Below are 5,137 nucleotides of genomic sequence, written 5' to 3' on the forward strand. Positions count from 1 at the left end.
ATTTAATCGATGGTGGTATGCGGTATGGGTGGTTTGTTCGTCCCGAAGGGACAAATTAGCTATGAGGGACGCCGTAGGGGAGGCTTCCGGACTAATTTAGACCAGCTGGGGTTCTTGGATATGCGCTGACATCGTACAGCACACGGGCGTCTTTGAATTTTGCCTGCACGAAAATGCGGCTGTTGCGACCGGAACGCAATCCCGCGAACTTGGGGTTAATAGCCGAATGCCAAAACCACTGATCCACCGCGGGGAAGGGGGGGGGGGGTATTTAATATACATGTGACATAGATTTCGTTGGATTCATGAATCACGCAGTGTGTGAAGTACGGGACGTTTCTTGGTAAGAGCGCATGACGTGACGTTGCAAGGCAGATCATTAACTGACGTAAGAAACGCTATAGGACCAAGAAATGTTCCTTGAGCCGAACCCTGGCTGGACTTGACTGAGGCTGGAAGAAAGCAGCTTTTTTCACTTGCCACATAGCGGTAAACAGACAGGGACACAGGGCAACACACAGGGCGGGCGCTAACTTACAACTGAAGTTTATTGCATGACACCAGGCAATATATGCTCTTTCTTAACAGAGAAGAGGAATAAACCTTGAAAAAAGGAAGCACTCAAACAGCGTGATCGTCGAACACCATTTACGGATTAGCAGACATGAAAAGCATTTCATTGTCAGATAGAAACACTGGTGCAGCACTGACACACGTATCTTCTTTTTGCGAATGTATATTGAACGCCTGTATAATTTCCCTAGTAAGCTGATCTTTGTGGCAATCAACTCGCCCAAGCTTCCACTCTAGCCGTTTTCAACTACAGCAGTTTCAGAACTTTTGGAAAGAAGTTGGAAATCCAAGCAATAGTACCAGGTAAAAGTTCAGTCCAGCTAATTTCTGTTTTGTAGCATGGAACCAGAGAAAACACGTGGTTTCCTTCAGAGCTAAAAATGGGAATGGGCTCAGCGGCTGTATTGGGATGCAGTTCAACCAGTTTCTTTACCTTGTACAGGTGAGAAAACGATATGGCAGTGTTTTCCGCAGTCACAATATCTTCTTTCTATCGCGGTCGTGCCCACGGCCATTGATCGATCTGCTATACTCAGTGCACGTTTTCATACGGTCTCTTTTACTACTGGGCGGTGACGCCGAAACGAATCTTGGCGCAGATGATGGACGACTGCGGAGCAGTCAAAGGCTACCGCAGAAGGTATTCAATAAATAAAGAAAGGTAAAGCGACGCCTAATCAAAACTTAGCCTCAATCCACAAAAAGAAGGAGGGAATCAGATTGCTTGAGAAGCAGGTGTCCGAGTGCAATGAAAAAATAGCTCTCGAACAGAACGTCCCATATTTGTCAAATAAGGTAGACGAGCTCAAACACAGAATTCGTAGGTCTAATATAGCCTATGGATTGGATGAGCAAGAAAATGAATCGGCTGAAAGTCTAAAAACAATCGTAACCAAGGAAATATTTAAAGATGTATTACAGCTTGAAGTTGCAGGCATTGTAAGGATTCACCGCCTTGGAGGAGTAAGGAATTCACAAGAGGTTAGCAATTTTGAAGCTTCTCGACTGTCGAGATAAGGCAAGCATTTTTAAATGCTGCTAAAAGTTGAAAGGTTCCGGATTCTTTATTGGTGATTTCTCATGTCCTCTCAGGGAAATTAGAAGCTTTGGGCCATGACTAAAGAGGACCGTGAATCGAGAAGGGAAGGTTTACCTAACTTACGGTACAGTAAGCGTTAATGGCTAGTTTTTTAAAAAAATGAGATGAGGTGAAGTGGCAAAAAAAAAAAACGAACTCAAGCCACCGAAACAACCCACGCGCAGACGCCGCCGGTAACCCTCTTGGACAAACTTACTTAGCTTTCTCAATAAAGCCCATCAGTTGGAATCTTTCCTCCTTGCATTAAAACCGGATATGATTATTTTCACCGAGACTTGGTTGCATTCAGTCGTTTCAGATCTCGAAATTGTCCCTCCGGGCTATGTGGTCGTTCGCAAAGATACAGAGACTAGAGGTGGGGTATGTGGCTTTGCTCTTAAAAGAAGACTTATCTTATTCGAAAATTGCCCAATGTTTCAAGTGTGGAAGCAATGGTGCAAAATACAGTTCAAACACAGTTGTGTCATTGTGGGTTCTGTTCCCCAAATGCAGAAACTCTGTATCTAGACTCTCTTATTTGACTACATACGAGTACATAGGCACGTTTCCTAGAGCTGCCCAGATATCAACTGGAATTTTTTAAAGACCAGGTGGAGCAAAAAGTAAGGCTACGCTTAATTTCTTGTTTGCGCTTGAATTTGTACGAACTGTTGGGGAGCCTACTTGTCTGCAAGGAACACCAAGTTCTACACTAGGCTTAGTTTCTGCTAGTAAGCACTTCAAAGAAGCTGACTGTACGATAGAAGTGTTAGAGGGATATTCTGACCTCGAGATGGTACTTGCACATTGTTTACCAAGCTTTTTCGGACAGAGAGCAAGTATAGTGGGTCATTCGATTGGGTAGAGCGCTTCCAACCGGTTCTCTACTGCGTATAAGGGCGTTCTGTGAAAGCCCCATTTCTGCATATGAATGGTGCTTTGACCTTGTGGCCTTGGCTCAATTTCTTGGGTTGGTCTAGCACAAATTAAAGACTTCATCACCAGTGCATGCAGGCTGCCAGCTCCGTCTGTGCAATTCCTGAGCTACCTCAGTGAAAAGTGCAAAAAGTTCGAAAGTTCATTTTCACAGACTAACATGGGTGGAGTAACCAGGGACATTGGTCATTGCATCGATTACTCGTACTGCTCTGCCAAGTCGGGCCTGTGGCGCAACGGATAACGCGTCTGACTACGGATCAGAAGATTCCAGGTTCGAATCCTGGCAGGCTCGTTTCTTTTTTTCCCCTCTTTTTGCTCCTAAATTCCCGAAACTACGATGCCATTGAGCACGCAGAAAGAAGACACAAGCTTTTTTCCGTGAAGGCAAAACCAACCTCTTCGGTTTTTCTTTGTGCGCCTTCCAATGCATTTAATTCTGTGCGCAGTGCGCTGCATCACTGTTTACAAATTAGGCTCGATTAGACATCCCAGATGGTTTCGACAACAAGGGCTGCATTTCGAATTGATTGTTTGATGTTTATATAAGCAGCGGCGGTCAGTCATGGTCTGCGCAGAGGGCCAACTGGCTTCTCGCCTGCGCATTTGCCAGTCGTTTAGTTCAAGGTTTTGGCACCGCCAGGGTCGCAGTCGTTGAGCCGTCGCGCAGAAGTCTTCATCTCAGAGGTAGAAACACTTGCCCGAACTTTTATTGCAGTGTCTTGTGCAGCCGCTGAAGTTGACTCTTTCGCGTTCGCTGATGCCGGTGGAGACTTTTGTCCTTCCTGCCGCTGACACTGCTCGGAAGGTACAGACGGTGGTTCGAAAGGAAGAAAGAAAGCAAGAAAGAAAGAAAGAAAGAAAGAAAGAAAGAAAGAAAGAAAGAAAGAATGAAAGAATGAAAGAAAGAAAGAAAGAAAGCAAGAAAGAAAGAAAGAAAGAAAGCAAAAGAAGGAAAGCAAGAAAGAAGGAAAGAAAGCAAGCAAGAAAGAAAGAAAGTAAGAAAGAAAGAAAGAAAGAAAGGAAGAAAGAAAGAAAGAAAGGAAGGAAGAAAGAAAGAAAGAAAGAAAGGAAGAAAGAAAGAAAGAAAGGAAGGAAGAAAGAAAGAAAGAAAGAAAGAAAGAAAGCAAGAAAGAAAGAAAGAAAGAAAGAAAGAAAGAAAGAAAGCAAAAGAAGGAAAGCAAGAAAGAAGGAAAGAAAGCAAGCAAGAAAGAAAGAAAGTAAGAAAGAAAGAAAGAAAGAAAGAAAGGAAGAAAGAAAGAAAGGAAGGAAGAAAGAAAGAAAGAAAGAAAGAAAGAAAGAAAGAAAGAAAGAAAGAAAGAAAGAAAGAAAGGAAGAAAGGAAGGAAGGAAGGAAGGAAGGAAGGAAGGAATAAACACTTATTGAGAGGGAAGAAAGAAGGTGGTAGAAGCAAAGAATAGTGGAGTCTTCAGTCCAAGACCCCGGTGGCTCTGACCGACGCCGTGAAAATTCTCTAGAAGACAGCTTATGGGATTCGCACGGTGACACTTCTGACACAGGTATCGGCACTGAGTGTGGTCTACGCCGCGAGCGACCGGGGCAGGCGTCGTAATGCGTTCTCGACAATCGCGTTCAGTACATCAAAACTGCTCGGAATTCTGAACATCTGGTTGAAATGTTGCTATGTCGCTTATCATTCGCAACGACTTCTTCGCTCTTTCGCTGCATGGTTAATCCGTGCGAAGTGAACTAGCGTGTTTTACTTGCACTGAGTCTTCGGCGCATTTACCACCTACGTTTTTCTCTTCAAGAGCCGGAGCCTGCTGAGGTTTCTGGATGCAAATAACCACCACTGCCATCTATAGCATATTGACAGCCCCATCTTCCACGTAGCAAGTCCTCGAAATTAGAAAAGAAAAATACTGCCTTTACATGGAATAGAATTTAATTTATATTGTTTCTAAGAAAGTTTTCTGATACTGAGCTTCATTACAGGCATTTCCTAAGGCGCTACACATATGGGACGTTGCATGGAATGCGGAAATGCGTATTCATACCCGGGAGCGTTCCATTGAAAGGATTCTATCCAGCTGCTGATAAAGAAACCTATGGCTACACACAGTAAGACCGCAGTGGTCACCGCCTCCGTTCAGCAGCTGCCCCATGCATCCACTGGGCGGCCACTTGGCCGACACAATACTGGAACATTTTTAGGCCGCCATTTCACAGCGACACGTCCCTACTTTCCGTTATCATGAAGCATGAATTCTCAACGAAGTCATCGAGCCTGGAGGCATCCTGCAAAAAGAATGGGCCCTTCGAGCCGGCGCACGCAACTGCGCCTACTGCTGCAGGCCCTGTTAGCATATCCCGGCTCACTGCTCCTCGATCGCGTGCGCGCAGCCCATCGTCCTGATCGTCGTCCACGCAGCGGGTGGCGCACACGTCGCTGGGACGTCCCTTCCGCCGGGCCCGCTCTCCCGACCGAGAGCGGCGATCGCTCACGGAGCCTCCGCTTGCCTCGTTTGTCTGCGACCGGCTGAGGCGACCGGACACACGCTTTTTCTCCGCGGGCCAGCTATAACAATC

At 45.5% G+C, this 5,137-nt stretch overlaps 1 non-coding gene across 1 annotated transcript; it reads left to right on the forward strand.

The window, feature by feature from the left end:
* Window positions 1-2,809: 2,809 nt before the first annotated feature.
* On the forward strand, window positions 2,810-2,882 carry TRNAR-ACG (transfer RNA arginine (anticodon ACG)). Its single transcript has one exon. It is a non-coding gene; the product is annotated as a tRNA-Arg (tRNA).
* Window positions 2,883-5,137: the final 2,255 nt, after the last annotated feature.

The sequence above is a fragment of the Amblyomma mixtum genome, chromosome 3, assembly GCF_055824585.1.
Source record: "Amblyomma mixtum isolate Tamu chromosome 3, ASM5582458v1, whole genome shotgun sequence".
Taxonomy (NCBI): Eukaryota; Metazoa; Arthropoda; class Arachnida; order Ixodida; family Ixodidae; genus Amblyomma; species Amblyomma mixtum.